The 21,558-nt window shown below is 36.4% G+C and overlaps 2 protein-coding genes across 3 annotated transcripts in view; one reads left to right on the forward strand and one right to left on the reverse strand.

The window, feature by feature from the left end:
* The window catches only part of LOC145660538 (uncharacterized), a 235,908-nt gene extending 222,941 nt beyond the window's left edge, over positions 1–12,967 (reverse strand). Inside the window, exon 1 of the mRNA XM_081725730.1 lies at positions 11,821–12,967. The gene's annotated coding sequence lies outside the window, so the exon portion shown is untranslated. The remainder of the gene's footprint in view (positions 1–11,820) is intronic.
* LOC145660539 (uncharacterized) overlaps positions 1–21,558 on the forward strand; it is a 151,051-nt gene that overhangs the window by 11,231 nt on the left and 118,262 nt on the right. The gene's annotated exons all lie outside the window — the stretch shown is intronic.

Consider the following 21,558-nt stretch of genomic DNA (forward strand, 5'->3'; position numbering starts at 1 on the left):
AAAAATCGTTTTATACTCTCCTTCGTGGATCTCTCGTGAGGTTAAAGGTTTCTAATTACTTTTGAATGATTATTTTTTAAGGCATAAATTCTGTACATAAACAAAAGAAAATGAAAAAAAATAGTTTCTTTCGAGAATAAATACAAGACCAGAAAGACTTCTTGTCTCCTCTCATGGACATTAGGGTCTGCAGTACTTAATGCAATGTGCTTATTACATGTCCTGTAATTCTCGATAATACCTAGTAATCTCACTTAAAGTGGCTCCCTCTATACCACTATCAGGGGAAAAAATCTCTTGTATTCTTCAGCATGTGGTGATTTTTATGGACCTATAATTTTCATGCAACCCTAGTTGTTTCTCACGTTTATTGTTAGCGATCTCACAATTTGCACAATACGTAAATAAGCTTAGGAATTAGTGAATTTAAGCCAAATAAGGCTATCATGAGTGGAACAGTTTATGTGAGCATTACCTCGATGCTTTCGGTCTTATTACTGTGTCTTCATTTTACCTCCCCCCCACACACATATGTAAATGCTTTCTCCACGTTAATTAATACATTTTGTAAAAGCATTGCATTTTTAAAGTCCTTTACAGTTTTTTTTTTTTTTTTTTTTTAACTTTTTGGTCTTTATTCAACATCTTGCAATCATTTCTTTTTACTCCTAACTTTCTTTACTTGAAAATATTACATGATTTCAGTATATCATCGCCAGCATTTCAAATATGGCTTGGATCAATGAAAAATTGACCCATGACCCACTGATCCACAACCCACCATGACCCACTCTGGCCCACCACCCACCGTGATCCACGACCCACCATGACCTACACTGACCCACCACCCACCATGACCCACTCTCACCTACTGCCCACCAAAACCCATTGTCAACAACTCTGACCCATGATCCACGACCTCCTCTCAACTAAAAAAAAGAGTAATACAACAAGGCTTTGAAATTATCACTAATCGGAGTTTGAATTTCTACGGTCAATCGCTCAAGCACCGCTCTCTTACAATACCGGTGGATCTGACTTTAAGATGTAAAATAGTAAAATGTTTGTCGTGGGCCATATTATGATTAATTTCAATTTAATTATCATATACAATTATTTCCTTGTTAAATTAAAGATATTTCTCAGTGGAAAATAGGATGAAATTTGAAAATCTCAAATCTAGGTAAAGCAGGCCAACGTAAAGGGAAAAAAGTGTAAAATTCGACTATGTATCGAAAGCCAAGTAGTAAATATATTGCTACTATTATAATTACAAATATCCAAAAGTGCCTGATTTGTTTTCACTTACGAGGGAACCTATCCAAGTGTAACTCTCACTTCGAGTCGAGACTATGGCCGTTGGATACCTTGTCCCAAAAGAACATAATACCTTGCACTTTTAAACGTATTTTTCTGTTTTGTTATTGTCGCAACTTAACGGATTTAGAAGCGTGGCTATAGATTTTCTGATGTAGGTTGTATTGACATTTTGACCAGTTGTCCGTTTGCACAGGGTTATCGTAGAGAGTTGAGATTTGTTCTATCTTCTTTTATTTAACAATAGCTTTCACACAATATGCTACTTGACCCCCGGTTCCATTTGCAAATCTTGAGTTGGACCCCACCTGGGACCCTGCGAGTACCCCGGGGACACATTTTTTCATTCAAAAGGTTCTGCGCTCCCCACACTAATTTGATATGTATTCGCAGATTTTCCTTACTCAACCGTTTCCGAAAAATCTGACCCGGAATCTGACTTTGTAATATATAGTACGGAGCTCAATTTCTAACTTTTCACGCTTATATCTCCGCAACAGTTGCGATCGAGGACGTATCCCTTTTCGTGTTATGTTCTTCTGGGACAAGGTATCCAACGGCCACAGTCTCGACTCGAAGTCAGAGTTACACTTGGATAGGTTCCCTCGTTAGATATACTCATCTCAGGTAAGTAAATAGAAACAAATAAAACAGGAAGAAAAATATGAGGCCTTGAAAGTAAATCATACGCAAATTTATTAGTAGGGTCTATTCAGAAGATGCGTCTACAATGCAGAGAAACAGAGTAGGTCACGGTGGGTGGTGGGTCGCAGTGGGTCACGTCCTGTTGACCCACGACCCACTGATCCACTCATAAATCTTGCCCCACCAGCCACAGACCCACTCCATCTCTGCAGCATTCTTCATTCGGTTGTTCCATAACTAGGTGTGAAAGTACTGTATTTTAAACGGTTTACGTATGCATGAAAAAGTTCTGAACTCTAGTTAGTATGAAAGTGTGTGATATTTACGTTGTAAGATTTGACTTTAACAAATAAACAGGCAAAAAGATAACATACTAAAAGGATGATAAAATCAGAGGGTTCCATCCACCCCCTGGTACGTGACAAACCCATTAAATTATCCCGACACATGTCCTCAGAAACCAACGTTTACTTTCAAAATTCTTCAGTGGCTCTCATAACCTCCTTCCCTTTACGGTGTAATCTTCATTAGTAGTGTTACTTTTGTATGAAGTGTACATTTTATGATTAATAAATTTCCTGATTTAAATGTCTCATTTCTCGTACCTTCCAAAATTTGTTTCAATGGCGTATTTTGAGCCCTAACTCTTCTTTCTTGTAGGCATCTCTGATAAATGTTTCGAATATCCACGACAAGCTGTTGAATTAGTCCATTTTATATTGAAACTCAGGGCAATTTATCTATTTCCTTACCCTGATCGCAAAATGCTCTCCGTCTGGTATGTACTAAGACTTTTATTGTCAGTTTTTTCGCGTTTATAAGTACTCATTCCTCTTAGCGTGTTTGATGTTTTCAGCTGTTTCACCAACGATTATACTTTTCTCTTATACTCAAGGTCAAAATCGTGTTTCTTTATCTTATAAATTGCTTCTGATATGTTCGCTATCAGTAAACCAGATAATTTTGGGAGATATAATTTAAGTAAATAATGAAATAAGATTGTAAAGATCAACGTCCGCTTAGTAATTAGTACAAATTATAAGAAAATAACTTTCATTCTGGTTCTTAGAACCTCCCCTCTGCCCCGGGATGCATATTTAATATCAGAAAGAGTAGCAAATTAATTTATGACCATATTTAAGTATGTATTTTTTTTCTGACTGTTGTAACCTATTATGTGTTAATTGGCCTTGTCGAAGAGATCACTGTGTCGATATGGCAACAAAACGTATTAATCGGAAAGTATGTTGAGCCAAATACTTACAAAACAATGATTATGCTGAAATTTCCAAAGAAGAGACAACATAATGTACCGAATGCAGAAAGTATTCAATTTTATAGAACTTCTGTCCGTTATACACTTTTCCATTGCAAATGAGATGTTTGCTTTGGGTGATAAAATAAACATATGTTGAACATGTGCAAATTAATGCATAATGAGAATGTTGTTACTGGAGGTAGAGAACCGGTCAAAAGTGCAGAAATTGAAGCACAAACGCTTAGATCAGCGAATTAATACTTTGAAGGAGAGATTAAAATCTAAAAGTGTAGATTTAATGGATTACGTTTTGATATTGTATCCTGTTGCATATATTTGGAAAACTGGGTATGAGTGTACGACAGAAAGGAAGAAGTACAAATAAATGAACATGTACAATAACATAGCTCTTCTCAATTTTTCTTTTCTTTTCAACTTGATCACTTACTTTTATTTCGTCCTAAAACGTTTTTCCTTCCTTTTGATGACTAGCATTAAATCAACATCCCGGATTCATATAAAGCTGAAATACCCAGCTCAAAAATTTTCCTTTGTCTTTACAGTAGGCGGAACAGGAATAGGCAAAACAAGAATTCCTGTTTCGCCTACAATCTTGATAACTTAGAAATGTTGATAAATATTGCTGGGAGGCTAGTAGGCGAAACAGGAATAGGCAAAACAGGAAGGAATCGCTCGGAAGGCAGGGGGTCTTTTCGAAAGGCAGTAGCAAGAGTCTCTTGGCGGAGGCAAAAAAAATCGTTTAACTACAATGATAAGGGTTGAGGAAACGGGAGAACACCTGTAATTTTTTCCAATCCTTCAACTTTCATTCCAAAATAGGTTCTTATGATTCCGGGACCCGCGCCACTTTGATTTTTCTTTCTCGGTAATTAAAACGTATTTTACAGTATATATAGTTGCAAGTAAGAAGATACATAATATGAATTTTGTAATTAAAAATTTAAAAATACAGTATGATAATTAATTATAAAGTACTAATTTTATTTCATCACTTTCAGCCCAACAAATGAAATTCAAACAATTCGAACCCTGGGTCTTGGTCATCAATACTGCGTCTTATTCTTTGTCTTGCACAGTCAAGTCTTGGTCCTGCATTTTATAGTCTTGGTGGTCTTTCATGCTATACAAGAGCCAAGAATGAAGACCAAGTGTGATTTTGATTATGGTCTTTCATACTATACGGAAAGCAAGAAAATATGCTCATCGCTACTTGGTGATCACCAAAACAAGACCAAGAACAAGATTACTATGCACTTCGTCTTGCATATCCAATCTTTATCTTGTTCTTGTATCGATGTTCTTGGGCTTGGTGAAATGAAATTAAATATTCAGTTTAAGGTCCCTCGATTCTGCACCGAGGCTAAGGGAGATGGTGACCATGAGAAATGGATGAATTGGCGGAATGAAGAAAGTGGGAGGAAACAGAACCCCGGGAAAACCCACTACGCGGCGTTTCTCCACCACAAAGCCCACTTAGCACAACCTGGGGTCGAACTATGGACACCACGCACCAGAGCTGAATTCTCTACCACTGAGCACCGCGGCCCCGCTTGGGCTTGGTCGTCCATATCCAATCTATCTTTTGGCCTTGCGTAAACAACTTCTAGTTTTGTTCTAAATCCAGACTCCATATTGACGTAGATATTAATATTACAGTCGATTGGTAAAATCAATCTTCCACATTTAAAAATTAAAGTACACACAAGTACAAAAATAAGTATTTACCATAAAAACACTAGCTGCAAGTGTTCAAAATAGATTTATGGTTTCTATAAACTCAATTGGAAATTGCTATTTTTAATTAAGCAGCTGGTGAAAAACAGCAGCTTTCGACTCCAGCCGAATTCAAGCTCAACCTAAACTCAGTTGACCAAAGTGAACTGACCCGACTGACCCGACCCGAGCTGACCCGACTGACCCGATTGACCCAACCCGACAACCCGACCCGAGCTGACCCAACCCGGAGTTGACCCGTTTGAGAGCACTACAAGCGTTGATCTTAGGTGATGGACTGGATTCAATCCCAAGTCGTAGTTCTGAGTTCATGGTAAATGCTTATTTTTCTGCGGATCCTGTCCTTCATAATTCCGGTGTTGCATAACGATGCTTACACAGAAACTCGAATGGAGTTGAATAATCATTCCAGTTTTGCATTCCACGTTTATGCTCTTTAGGCTAAAGGAGATAGGTGAATGAGGGGAGTGAATGAAGTTATAATTGATGAAATGGTATTGTAGAAGGAAACGGGAGAACCCAGAGTACTCATGTCACCAAGGTACGACCCAGGGACCCCTTGTATTAGAGGTGAACCCTCTACCACTGTGCCAACATGCCTCCCTCCCTCCACAAGTAAGAATTTAAAAGAAAAATACTCATTGTTTCTCAGTTTCTAAATACGTGGAATCCCTCATTCTAATTTCTAAGCTATCCCTTGACTACTAACTTCTACTTTCTCATAGAATGAAATTACTGAGAAACAAACAGGCTATATTTAGCCATTCTGAAAAAAATGAAATCTTTGGGTTTTACGTCCCACACTTATGCCATATGGGCTAGAGAAGACGGTGATGATGAGAGATGAATGAAATGATGAAATGATAAAAGTGGGAGGAAACGGGAGAACCCGAGAAAACCCAAGTACGTGGTGTTTGTACACCACAAAGCCCACTTAGCACGAGGTGGACTCGAACCAGCGACCCCACGCACCACAGGTGAACGTTCTACCACTAAGCCACCGTGGCCCTAACCATTCTGTAATGGCTAGCCAGACCTCGCTCGGCAAAAATTATAAGTTATAAAATTTTCCCTCGAGCAGAACACTCATACACAAACATATACATTCACAATGTTCTATTCATCTGTCTTCAATATGTAAATATTGTTATTTATTCTTTATGTTATGTCTAATAAAGAATATTGTAAATCATTGTTGATAGAATTAGAGTTTCTATTCTTGTGCTCATTGTTAGCGTTACTAAGAGCCTGAAAATTCAGTGCAGCGCCCGTTGATCTTTGAATAACACGTATACAGACACAGCTCTAAAAAAATATGACAGATTGGAAGAAAACTTCTTTCCTTGCAAAATTTGAGCAATCATTTCCTTATATTGACGACGCACCCTTGACCATCAGCTGCGAGCGAAGATGTAGAGAATATCAAAGCTATGACAGCAACGGCAACTTAATATATACATATCGTTTCGATGAAGAAGTTGTAAGACCATCCTTCATATATACAGTAACTGGTTTTGCTGTTTTCTGGTTCTCGCTTGAAGACATGAAGTTTAAGGGAATCCTTCCGTACGTTAGTGTGAGAACAGATCTTCGTACATTTCGTGAGCTACATAAAGACCCTTCAATGCAGAGGATAGAATCTGATATGTCTTCCACCTCCTTGAGCGACACACTGAGTGGCTCCTCTTGGAATTTGAAGATAGAAAATAATGAAGGAGAAGAACAGAGATTTGACATTTTTGAGTTTTGTAAGCTTGTCTTTGCAGGGATTCATACCCACAATTCCCTTACTACTATTGGCTCAGATGACCATATTAACGATCTATCAGAAGACGAATTGTTGAGCGACATCCCAGAATCTGAATTTGATGGAATAATCTTCAACTCCAGTACAGAGAGTTTAGGGAGAGAAGAAAGGAGGAGAGAGAGAGAAAAAGAGTCAAATTCTCGCCAGAAAAGAAGACCATGGTGGAAAAGACTGTTGTGTTGCTGTAGTGGTGGTTGTCGTTAAGGAAACGCTTGCTATACGATGAGAGCCGTCCAGGAGAACTAGAGACGCTTCCAATAGGGGAGACTTTTGGCAAATTTTAACTACGCTGACAACAATAATAATAGAAACCCCTACATCAAAGATCACATTGCACTGTTAATAATTTTGGAAGATGAAAAAAGAAGAAAATTATGAATATAGCTGCCGTGCCTTGGCTCATACAAAGGACTTTAGGTGAAATGGAAAATATTTGCAAAACTTTTCGGCTCCTTCTACAATACTAATAACAGCTCAGTATGCACAAGAACTCGACTAGGAAGTTAACTGGATGAGACAGGATTCAACAGTTCTCTTTGAAATTATTGAATCAACAGAATATCCTATGCTGAATGAAATACTACTTTCTTTACGAATGAGGCTACCACATGTGGAACATATGTATTTTGTTAATTTTTAATTGTATAGCAGCTTCTATGTGTAATATTGTTGTGTAAAGAAGTATTGCGACTTCTATCATTGTTCGATGTATTTAAGGAGGACTTTGTAAATCCATAAACAGATGGTTCAGATGAGATGTAAACACATGTGGATGCCCTTGCAATGAAGGAAGTTATTACTTTTGGAAAACAAAGCTGAATTTCGAAGAAGTATCTGAAAGAGAGCGATACGACAAGAACTGGTTGAAAATACGAGGATCATTACAGGGTTGACAAGAATGAAGATGGAGAAGCATACTAAGAAATAATTTAAAAGATTTATTGAAGTACCATATATTATTTTCTTTCGTATGTTCCGATAAATATTCAAACGAAAAACGAAAGCGATAAATTAATAATTGTTTTCCGTTATTGCAATCATGTTAGATGGAATAATCTGCGATAAATTTGTCATTTTTATTTTGGATTTTAAAAAGTATTAAAAAACCATACGTTGCCTTAACCTGACTTATTATTCATAATGCTTTTGAAATTATAAAAACAAGGGGCAAATAATTTATCAATCCATTGTATAACAGTTGTTCCCAACCTAGGGTTCTCAACTTTTTTAGAGGCCGCGGTGGCTCAGTGGTACAGAGTTCACTTCTGGTGCATGTTGTAGTTGGTTCGATCTCAGCTCACGCCAAGTGGACTTTGCGGTGGATAAAAATCGTGTGGGTGGGTTTCTCGAGGTTCTCCCGTTTCCTCCAATTTTCTTCATTCTGCCATTTCATTCATTTCTAGTCATTACTGTCTCCTTTAGCCTAGCGGGCATATGCGTGGGACGTAACACTTAAAGAATACATTTAAATCTTTGTTTACAATGTTAACAAGATGTCAGTAGAATTTGATTAAAAGTGATTAGTAGTGGTGAATAACGGACAAATGTTTTGATACACAGCCAGCCCTCACTTAATGTAAATAGATCGTTCAAGGGCTTTGCGCACTTCGAAATTTACGTAAATCTTTTTTTTTCTTTTTTTTTTACCATAACCGTTTTCGTAAACAAGTATTTAAAAAATCAACAAATTACGCCAAATTAGCAGTAGTTCCTGTCTCACTCACTAGATGCCTCACAAAATAGAATTTAGTAATTTAATATTATTTCTTATTTCAGATGTAAGCGTCATTCGTAAGCTTTACTTACATTGGAATCTTCTTACTAGTGGCGGGCACAAAAACCGGTTTTTCGGTTTCTAGAAAAACCGAAACCGGTTTTGAAAATTTCATAACCTGTTCCGTTTTTTTTCAAAATTTGTTCTATTTCTGACCAGAATAGTGTTTCGTTGTTCTCCGGAAACCGAATCCGTTTCGACAAAAGTAGTTTTGTGTTTTCCAAAAGTTTTCACCAAAACCGGTTTTTGGAGGAAACCGGTTTCGGCGAAAAACCGAAACGGTTTTGGAGAAAACCGAAATGTCGGTTTTTCAGGTTTCGGTTTTTCTAGAAACAGGTTTCGGTTTTTCTAGAAACAGGTTTCCGGTTTTTATAAAGACCGGTTTCCCTACTTCTTACGTAACTATGAATTTGCATATGTTGAGTTGACGTAAGTTATGCTGCTGAAGGAAATGCTTCTGCTGCTTGCACAAGGGCGGTGTTTTAGGGACGAAATATGTGTTACCTCGTGCACATCTTGGCCTCCAATTTGGATCACAGATCATAGTCCAAGAGGTTGAGACGAGGTCTCCCATCCGGCCCTTCGACCACCGGGATAAAGTTGCTAACATGGGTCGACTTATGAATTCTGTTGGAAAACTCAGTGAATATCTATTGGCAAAGGAGATGTGACTGAGAGGTCGAACGATATCACAACATCAGACTAATGTTTCAGAGCATACGTTTTCACTCAGCTTTACAGAAGTGAAGCTTTATGACTACATGATATTATACCTCCAGGAACACTATCTCCATGCCAGGATGAACTCTGAGAACTACCATAGCTGTTTTTTTAAATGATATTAGATTGATATTATGATGATAATACACTGGCTCATTTTGGACGTACATCAACTCCTCAATGGTAAATGTATTTTTGTCCATAGTGTGAATCACCTGTGAACTAAGATGTGCTTTCATGGCCCTATTCCGGCGTAGCTACAGAGTTGTGAAATGTGCTTTATGCGTTTGTAGATCCAGACTCGTAGATTCTCACGCAGCGTCTGTGACATGCACCATGAATGCAATCTCGTTTCTTTCGCCATGACACTTTTGATTTCGTACGGGAAATTATTGCAGTCGAGTATGCATATACGTTGGCCAGTGGAGTCCTTACAGCACGTGTACTACCCTAATTTGGATGATCTATCACTGTGGATGTTGGCAGTTTCATCTCTATAGTAAAGGTGACAAACACATTGATAAACTTGATTCGGTGCAGGAGGATGAATATCTTAAATGTAGTCTTAAGTGACTTATGCAACCCCACAACAGTTAACCTATTCTCATTTTTACCCCACTGCATCTAAAACAAACAAAGGGAGTTTAAATATTGTAATTACAAACCTTCATACTCTATAGTCTATACTACCCTCACCTAACACGAGTCCTGACAGCTTTTAGTTGGCTATTTATGTTCGCGTTAAAGGGCATGGGGGATAAATAGTGAAATGGCCCCAGATGAATCTTGGAACGACAAGTGGCTGGTAAGTAGGTACCCCCAGATACATTAATCCCTTACATTTCAAACTTCAACTCTCATTGGTTCATGAGAAATGGCGCAAAATCGGAAAAGTGGGATTAATTTATTTTTCAAGAGTAGCTCGATCGATTTTGTTCAAACTTTGATGTCCAAAGGCTTTTTTAAAAAAAATTAACAGCTCCTCCCGACCATTTTCCTCCCTCAAAAAATTATATTCAATATTTTGAGCCCCTTTTGATCTATAATGGTGTGCGAGCACAATTGTGAAAAAATAAATTTTAGATGTCGCCTTAACCTTACAATCACATATATTTTTCCAAAATTGTATCACGGGTACACCATGGTCAAAATTAGCCAAAACCAACCATACTGCACCTATAAGGGAACAAATGTAAAAAGAACAGCTATTGAGGTAGCTTTAGCGTATTTGCTTCGTGAATGAATGAGAAATCAGCCCTGAAGTGCCAAATTCACTGAGGCCCCGTTTGGCGGCCTGTGGCGCCCCCATCCCTAATTTTATATGTAGTGAATCAGTTGATATTTAACAATTTATTTGAGAATGAACACCCTTGTCACTTTAAAGCAAACACGAAACAATGAATCTTTGTCATTTTGCAAATTTGTCGCGGAAAAAAGAATACTGACAGCAAGGAGAGTCTGTTGCGATGTTTTCGGGGGGGATACATCCACATAAGAATTGTACGTTTTATATTATTGAATTAATAGTTAATGGATTAGAACATAGACCCTATAAAACTTATATTGCGGACAAAGGATATGAAGTATCTATTTAAAGACAAAATTATCACAATTGTCAACTGCAGAAGCAAATGATACCAGGTTTATTACAAGAATTTGTTGAGCAGCTGAAGCTACGCATGGAATGCTAAAAAAAAGTATCGCATGTTGAATGAAAAATTTGACAATGGGATGTAGTTTGTATCGGCCCATATTATAGAATTCTCCATACGTGTGACACCAGATGAAAACCACTCCGTAATCACAGCAATCATGAAATCTACGAGAACTTCAAGAAACGAAAACACCTTTGCAGCCTTTATTGAACAGAAGAAATTGCGAACAAGAGAACATCCGTTTACATCTATTTCTTCACAGGATCTTGAGGAGTTTCCTCCAATTACCAAAAATATTTGAAAGGATTGTTTTGTGCATCCTTGCAATATAAACAGGCAATATGTTATTTGGCTGAAATGTTGGATGAAAGAGGTGACATAAATATGCAGTATATTAAAGATAACGACGAGATATTGAAAACGACAGTGTATTCAAGACCTACGTAAAGCAACACATACAAATGCTTTATCTAAAACCAAATGCACAAGGTTACAGGGTCATTAGTGTAAAGGGGAAGGGCCACGGAGTAGAGTGATGAATTAATGATATGTAAATGAAATAAAAAATTGAATAAATTTGAATATGTTAAACTTGAAATGCTAATGTTATGAATATTATGCAAATTACTAGCAAAGTCGGTAGAGCTTAATATGTAAATTATAAAGATAAAATGATCACACTGAACAAAAAAATCTAATTTAGAAAAGCATTTCAAATCAAAGGTGAGACTCTACTTTTCAGGTCTACGTGTTTCTCCAGGTGATTAGAGACAAAACCAATTCTTACTCACAGAACAGCATCTGTTGTTGTGGCACCGTATTGTACCGAACATTGACAACTCCAGGACAGCTGAAAGGAAAACATGATAATATCACACTGATCACGTACCTTGTAAGACTTCCTGTGGAGAATGATGCGCACACGGATTTCATTGGATAAATTTTTAATGAGGTGTAATAACACACGCAAAAACACTATACACAGTGACTTTACAACAACGAAGAAAAAATATTAATTTTCGAAATTTTCAGATCGGTTTCGCAGAAATGTTTATTTTCTCTTTAAGGCCTGATTTATTGTATAAAAAGTTCGTGCACGATTCGATGCATTTCCAGTGGTCCTCTTCTTGTCCTGGGGGTCTCCTGGTCTTCCTTCTGTATCTTGGTCGTTGGCTCCGCTATCTTCCCATTTAGCGGAACGTAGGTCCCACGGAGGTCATGTTTATTTTCCCATTAAACATGACGAGACTCTATTACCCTCCTGGTTCGCCTTCAGTCGTATATTCAGGGAACAATTTTGCGATTCCCCGTATCTTGTGCCTGCAGTGGAACGAGTTCTAGGCACAGGTTGTTTCGCCTAACCTAACGCGATCCAGCCTGTTAGGTGGCTATTGGACTACTATCTAACTTCATCACCCTAATAGTAAAGGGAAGATGACACTGCTTCTACTATAGAGTTCAGATGAGCAACTGGTCATTTCCTGCTCATATTTCACAATTTTCGCAAAACACTGTCCTGTACTATATGCACACAGTTGCGAGTTTCGCTTCGCAGGATTCCTAACGAAAGTGTCCCGAGTACGTGAAGAGTCAACCTGCTCTTCTAAGACCCGAATTTCCTCTATACGAGGGCACGAAGAGTTATATCTCTCTTCCAACGACAAGACACGAATTGCCCTGCTTCCCTCCGCCTCCTTGTGTTTAACAAACCCACCTTCTATTCAAAAGGCTGGGCTCGCTTTCCAGCTTTTGCCAATCTTATGACGGGGGTGAAGCGGGGATACAGAGTGTTGCCTCCAGAGGTCATTGTCCCCTCTTACCTTAATTTACACTTTCACTGCTTCTCCTCTTAATTATTTAAAATTGGTGATTGATAATCACAAACTGATGTTGACACTGTATAGCAGAAATGTCAAGCTTTCAGATGATACGTAGCACTACACTAATAACGTTCTTATTAACCATGTATTCTAAGTTTTCACATAAAAATTATCTATTTTTCGGCTGAGAGAACCCGTTGCTCTCATGCAGTCCCGACTGTGCTGCCGTCTAGCGTGATTTCTCTGCGACAGTTCACCTGCGTGAGGGTTGTTATAGTGAAGTTTTCACATTTTCATTGTTTTTGACTAATCGAAATGTTTGTCAACTTACAACACACTAAAATAAACATTTATATACACTAAGACAGCTTTCTTGAATGTATGACATGCTGTCATATCCTAAAAACATAGATATTATATATTTTCTCCGTTGTAAGTGCTGTTTTTCTCCCCAGGACGTCGACTGCCATGACAGCGATGTTTACGCTCTTACATTTATCATACATTCCCCTCATGTATTACTGCCGGACTTGTCGTCCTGTACTGAAATAAGCCTTTCTTGATACGACAATAAAATAATACCATACAGCAACTAACCTAACTTATATTCTACAATAACGAAACATCAAGAAAATCTTTACAACATTGAAAGAATTACTTGTGGAAGTAAAATTATCTACAGGGGTGAAGAATTCTACATGGAATGCTCCTTTCCTCGGTTTTCCTCCGGTGAGGTGAGGGGGCTACAAAAGGGTAGGCTGGACTTGAGTTGGCTGAATTTCCGTTGGAAGCGACGCTTCATGCTCAAAATATGTTACTTCTGGTCAACTTCCAAAATTTTCAGGGCCTCTTTGTAATAGCAATCTCGCATGTACCTACAAACTCCAGCAAGCACTTTTAAACAATGGCTGCACTCGCCTCGGTGTCTCCAAATCTCATCGTGTCTGATCATAGTATTCTTTTCCTCCATATCTTTCCTTTATGAAAACTGAAGATTCAGCCATATTCTCTTCTTTCTGGAATATAGAGTTAGCAACTATGGACCAGCTGCATCTAACTCCTGGGTGTTCTTTGCCTACAGACAAAGAATCTCCCAACTTTTCTCTCTGTGCTGGGTTCATGCGATATACGTTCCAGCTTCCTAAGATTTCCCAAAGCATTGCCTTCTGCTCACATTTTATTCTAAATCGATATGTTTAATTAATCTTCTGCCTTGTTTTAATCCTTCCCATGCCATATTGACATAACACACATAATAATAATAATAATAATAATAATAATAATAATAATAATAATAATAATAATAATAATAATAATAATAATAATAAATACAAAAGTGAAATAAACTATACACAAATACTCCCACAACTAATCCTTTACTTATCCTATACTAAAAGCAAATGATGATATGGAAAATATATGTTAACTATGTAAATTAGACACAAAATAATTATATGCATAACGTGATTAAAATAGATTTGTATACGCTAATGTATGTACATTACATTAGGTATTGTTGCAACTGTGTAAATGGGTTGCGAACAGATGACTCTTGCTCCTATGTTGCAGCCATTATTCATTACCTTAGTTATGGAAGATATTTGTCGATGATCCCAAAACCAGCAGAAATATTGAGCAAAATATTCAATCAAGACAACATTTACGTGGTCATCAAGAAACAGTGACAAGGACTGCGTACTACAATGTTCCTTTCATCCTTATTTGTTTCACACATTGAAATACTTGTACAGCTACCAACAAAAGTATCTCTCCCTCTAAGTATTCTAATTCCGTTACTTGGGGTCCAGATAATTTGGAGTTTCTAAAACGCCTGGGCAAATGCAACCCAACTTACACGTAACTTTTCTGCGCATTGACAGCAGTTGGTAGCACTGATACAGGTCTTTCTGCAAGTTAAATTGAAACTACATGATTAACGAAACAGTTCTCCATTCTAAGATGAATCTCTTTAGTTCGGAGTGTGTTTTCTAAAGAACAACATATATTAATCTTAATATTGCTCTGTATGTAATGTATTATTCCATTATATACTGTATTTGAAAGAAATAAAATTACTGACCACGCATGAATCAGAAATTCTTCAAAGTAGGTGAAAATATCAAATCTAGATCAACTGCTGGAAATAAATTTGTAAATCATTGTTTCTCCATTGACACCTTCTCCAGTTCTCCTCATTTCAAGATCTTTTTCTTTCTGGAGAGGAGAAAATCTTGCTTGTCATACTGAGTATGCATTGAAATTGAAACATTTGAAAAAGTTAGAACCTGGTGGGGATTTGAACCCGGTTCTGCCGAATAGAAGTTCAATGCGCTAACCACTTACCTATTGCGTTACCTCAGTTTTCACCCAAACTATTAGCTAGTTAAAATCATTGCATGTAAGACTATAACAAGATAGTAATGATCGTATAAGACGACGTTCCTTATGTGACTGTCACAATGACTTACTCGAGATTTCCTCTTTAAATCAAAAACAAGTTATATAGACCTTCGTCAATGAAGAAAATATCCGAAAACGTTCTTCAAGTTGAGGCTACCTCATCGTTTTTCGATGGTCCCGATTTACATTACTATTCTTCTTCATTCTAAGTTGTAATTTTCAAAGAAGAAAAGACGTTAGACATTATTTTATCATTCTTGGAATTCTATCAACACGTGTAGATATAGAAAATTTTGTTGTTATCTTTTGTAACTACTAGTTTATTTTCTTGTCTTTGTATCAGGAATTTGTGTGATATTACTGACAATTGTGAGGTGAAGCCCATTGGGGGTTCGAATCACTCTGAAAAGCAAGGTCGGAATTTTAAATGTCCTCGATGCTTCTGTGTTCGTGTTCCTGTCGTGTTTGGAATAAGTCGAAAGGACTTGAGGTACTACTGACGAACAACACCACGGTTGGGGCGAATTAAAAAAAAAAAAAAGATTGGCAAAGCATAAAACTCGTATAGCAGAGACCCGGTTAGAATCTCATCGTGGCAATTATTTTTCTTTATTGGAAGGTATTGTTTATGTAATTGGTATTATAAGTCTGTTATTTCTTTATTATTATTATTATTATTATTATTATTATTATTATTATTATTATTATTATTATTATTATTATTATTATTATTATTATTATTATTATTATTAATGGAAAGTCGAGACTTTGGATACATATTTTATATAATATAAAGTTTTTGATTATTCAATTTTAAATCTTCTTGTTGATATGGAACGTATCTGAAATGATGATTTACTTAAAACGTTAATATTTCTAGCAGTTGTACTAGTAGAAGAAGTAGTAGAAACATAAGTAATTGTTGGGAAAGAGAAAGTAACCTTTGTTTTTGATCAATTGTATTTTAGACTCATACTAACGATATGCTTTAGTATTCATCAATTGTTTGCTAAATACATCACGTTTTCAGACAGTACGAATCAAGGTTGATACGGCTTACGTCATATTGTAGTTCTGTTTCGTTGGTCACTGTTCTATTGCACTGAAGAAAAACTCCTCAAAACTAAGACCGAGAGAAATCGAACATTTTCCATGATATCTTACACTTGAAGTACCAATGTTACAAATGATAAAAAATTTCCTTTAATTACGCAGAGGGAATTGAACCTAGGACCACCGGGATGTGAAACCAACGCTTATCCCATTACTCTAATACATCGCTCTTTATTAAGGGATGAAAAACTTGGCGTGAAGTGACTTCACCAAATTGCACACTTTTACAATTCCAATGTTGTAAAACTCTTAGTTCGGTCATAATTAAATACTAGAAAGTGTTATGTAGAAACGGTAGTCAAGAGAATTCAAATCTAAATTGTCAAAGTAAATTGTTAAAAAAGAATGATAGCGGCAAAATTAATGGTGGTTATTGGAGCATTTAGATATGAGGAAATTTAACGCTCTGCTTGAGCAACGAAGCTAAATGTTACGTGAAAATATAGTTTAAATATATCTCTTCGCAAATGAAATGAAATCTTTAAGTTTTATAACTCAGGGTTATGCCGGCTAGATTAGAGACGGTCATATATATATATATATCTTCGGGTATTTGTTTATAATTATATTCTTTCACAAGCCAATAATATACATTACAGATTGTCGACTTCCACATTTTATCCACTCTACTCGATACTGAGGAAATCAAAACCTCTAACAGTTGGCCCGTGAAGACGTGATGTGTGGCCCGCGCACTCAAACGTATTTTTTATACATATTTTCTGTTTATTTCGGTATTTTGTATGGACGTTTTGTTTTTTGTGAAATGTAGAAAAAGAAAACTTATAATGTAAACAACCTGAAATTCAAGCTACCCCATGCCGAAAGTGTCGGTGGACCAGTGATGGGTAACTAGCGACCTTTCGGCAAAAATTGGATGCCCTGCAGCGACAATCCGCTGTGGTCTCACTTCCATTTTGAAAATAATACCACCAGCGTTCCACTAGCGGCAGAGGCACGACGAAACGCGAATGTATCACAAAATTACTCCTCCAAATATGTTAAATTGCCTATATGCGTTATTTGTTTACATTAAAGTGAGCGTAGTCTGTAATCCCCAGTTATCTTTTCTTCTTGCTTTTTTTCTTCTTCTTTTTTTAGTTAATAAAAAATTTAACTCTGTAAGAAGTCAAAGGATGATTCTATTTATTTACACATTCCGAATAATATTTCTTTTCCTTTTCTCCTGTATTCTTGTTAAGTTTAATAGGTGATATATTATTTACTTTTTTGTTCTTCATTTTGCAATATATATATATATATCTATATATATCTATATCTATATCTATATCTATATCTATATATATATATATATATATATATATATATATATATATATATATATATATATATATATATATATATATTAGTGTGGTCCTTAATTTTTGATTTCCTAATTTCTTTGAACTCGCCCCCTAAAATGGTTCCATATGGGACTAAATTAAGGAAGGAGAAAAATTAACTTCATTGAATAATATTAAATGGCCCAAGCGACCTAAAATTTTGAATCCGATTACAGTACATAATATATGGGAAAAATCTGGAATAAAATCTTGTAATTTAGGAACGGCTTAAGGGAACGCAAAAATACCCTGGATAATGGAACTAGAGGAAGAAACACATCTAATGTTGTATAGTATTGTCACAGCTGCCATCTTGAAGTCCGCCATCTTGGATTCAGGTCAAAATTTTCAAATAGGAAGAGGGTCATGTGACATATTGTTTTGAGGTGGCGTTTCACCAGAAACACAAATCTGGCACTATTTTAAAGATAGCCTTAGTCGTCTAAGAATTATTACCTGTGAAAATATTTCTCTTTTTCACAAGTAATAACTCTTACACAACTAAATGTAAAGCCATGAGTTTGGCTCGAAAAGAACAAGAGGAATATGCGCGGCTTCATTAGAAAAAGGAACGCAAAAAAATGCACCTCTGAAAATGATTTGTATGAATTTTACACCAAAATACACGGAGGTAAGCATTTCAAGAAATGAAGAGGAAAACCCAGTTGAGTATGTAAGATTAAATGTAAATATGTGCCTGTGTGCGCCCGGACCGTGCAAGAGATGTAAAAGGGGAAAAACTAATTTCAATACTCCAAGACAGGTTGCTGCTCTTGATCGATACAAGTCCACTGATAGAACGAGAATACATATTCTGACAGCGACGGCAGAAACATTAGGCCATAATGTAAAGGAACTAGTAATAAATATGCATCGATGCTGAGAGAAAATCGTAGCGAAGTTGCATAAGACCACAAAAACAATTTCGGAGTGCATCAAGTGCGTTAGTTGTGCAATGAGACGGAAAACTACTGCCGAGTTTGACTGGTAGAGAGACTATCGACGGGTTATCAATATTTATTACAGGAGATGCTCATGAGAGACTAATTGGTGTTCTCAGTTTGTCATCATGAAGAGGAGAACGAACATATTATTTCTACTACAGTTCATTAGCTTGAAGAATGGAACTTGGTAATGTTCGTGCAGGCAGTTTGTCGTCACACTATTCCCTGCAATATGTGTCATGTGAACGGTGCTTTCATTCTGCTAGAGCAGATGCTCCAAAATGATCTTCTATACCTTCCTTGTAGACACTACATTTATGAATTGGTTTTAAAATGTGTATTTGACAAGTGTTGTGTTTCGTTTGCATCTGGACCGGACGTTCCCCTATTTAAGCATTTTCAGAACGATTGGTCTAAAGTAGATTGTACTAACTTTATTTCAGAATTGATCTTGATAATGACGTAAGGAACAACATTTCAGATGTAAGAAATGAAGTATTGAATTTTGCTAACAAACTTGTAGAAGCAGGACACCGCAGAGAAGATTACAGTAAATTTTTAGAACTGACATTCTTGGATGACATACCTCCTCGAAGAGTTTTCTTTCGTTTGCCTGGAGCAATTCACCATGCAAGGTAGATGGGAAAAGCAATATACTGTTTAAAAATATTTCTCTTTCGCCAACATTTTCGTTTAACGAAGCAAATAGAAACGGGTCTTCGGAGAGCATGAATTTTTCTGATACGACTATATGTCCAAGCTTGATTTAAATGTGATCAAGTATCCCATTCACCATTACAAGACCTGCAATTTTTGAAAGCTTTGTACAGTTATAGGCAAATAGATAATGAATTATCTGAAGTGGCTCTTTCTAAATTTTCTCGGCATCTCTGGTACTTGAAGGAAGAATACGTAGCATTGGAGTTTTTTGATGATGAAGTTAACGTAGTGGAAAAACAAAAATTGCTTGAAAGAATTAAAACTGTAAGGAGAAACCGTGAAGCAACAAAGAGGCTTGACGCAAGGATAATACCATAAAAATTCTTGCGAAAAAAGAAATCAGTGATTTTTGATACAACAAACATTTTTTTTCTCATGAGATTTAAAATACCCAAAGGATTTCTTGAGTGTGATCCAATTTCATGATCAGTTAACAATGACTATCTTCAAGGAAAGACAATAGTTAAATTCATCTCCGTAATAAACGATACAGGAGAAAGGGGAGTGAAACTAACAGAAGATTACAACATCGTTTTTACGAAAAATGAGTATCAGAAACAGTTTCTTTTGCACATAGTGAATTGTCATAGATAATCTTTTCCTAGATGTGACAAAAGTGAACTGTGTAGTGTATAAGATTGAAAATCTATTGAAAACTTACCCCAAAGCTACAGTACTACATAAATAAGGAATATATCAATTTCTTCCATGTTATATTTTTTTTCTTTTTCCTCATAATGGTCTATGAATCATCTTGATGGAAAAACTTATTGGTAGTTCATGGGGAAACAAAGATTTAACTTTCTCTAGCAGTTTGTTTCCAGTTTATGTAAAATACTTTAAAAAATTCTTACAAATCTGTGGTCCATAACTACAATAAAAAAACATTACATCGAAGCATTTCGTTTTTCACACGTAATAACTCTTACAAGATTATTGGTAGCTTGAAAATAATACAAGATTTGTGCTTCTGGGAAAACGACACCTCAAAATGATATGTAACATGACCCTCTTCCTATTTGAAAATTTTGACCTGAATTCAAGATGGCGGACTTCAAATTGGCCGCCATAATAATGCTATACAAAATTAGGTTGGGCATCTCCTCTAGTTCCATTATCAAAGACATCTTTCCATTCCCTTAAACCGTTTGTAAATTACAAGAGTTTATTCCAGCTTTCCCCCATATACTATGTATTGTAAACGCATTCAAAATTTTAGGTCGTTTGGGGCACCATTTAAAATTATTCAATAGATCTAATTTTTCTCCTGGCTTAATTTTGTTCCATATGGAACCATTTTAGGCGGTGAGTCCAAGGAAATTCCTAAATTTATTTTTCCCCATATAAATAAGGACCTATATATATATATATATATATATATATATATATATATATATATATATATATACAGGGTGACCGCGTAACTATGTTACAAAATTTAAGGGATGATCCCTGACACGGAAACAAGAAAAAAAGTTCAAATAAACTTTTGTCCAACGTACATAATTTCGGAGCTACAAGGTGCCGAAAGCGTGGGAAAATGACATTCAAAGCTTTATAGCTCGACTATGGTGAATGATAGAGTTAATGCGGCATGGTCTCGTCAAAGACATCGAAGCTGCTGTATTCAAAAATGCTTAGGTCGAGATCGTGCAATTCGTGCACAAGGGATTTCCCAAAGGAGCGTAGGGATTCCCGGATAATCCGTCAAGAAAGATGGGTCGAAAAGGATACGGATGAATAGCTGTCCCAACTGCTAGCAATAATGCGTCTGTACTAAGTCGATATCTCGCACAAGCACAAAATGGCGAACAGTTTTATACGTGCCATGTGTGGTTGCATAACGCGCATAAAATAATAGTGGGAAACATGAAAGGAAAATGTGAATAAATTGGTACAAATGGTAAATACATGATAGTACACTATCCTGTTCCTTGTACCTATAGACGCGTTTAATAAAGGGAATAATCATGAAACGTACTAAAATGTTGTACAAACATCTTACTAACATTGTTTTCTTCCATGTAGTTTTGTCATTGAAAGCAAGTAAAACTAAGGGGAAAAACCGGGGGATATGGGTGCTTTCTTCCAGGCAGCAATCTTATTTTATTTGATGATACGAGTCGAGGATACTTTTTACGAGAGGGGGATTTTTCCGCCATCCCATGTGAATGTGACCACTTCCAGAGAACAACAGTAAAATATCCGTTTCTTATCATTAGCCGTAATGTGCGTTACCCGAACATTGAAAAAGAACAAGGAAAAACAATTTATCAGGACGTTTGTT

This window comes from Thermobia domestica, chromosome 9, assembly GCF_964235325.1.
Source record: "Thermobia domestica chromosome 9, izTheDome1.hap1.1, whole genome shotgun sequence".
Lineage (NCBI taxonomy): Eukaryota > Metazoa > Arthropoda > Insecta > Zygentoma > Lepismatidae > Thermobia > Thermobia domestica.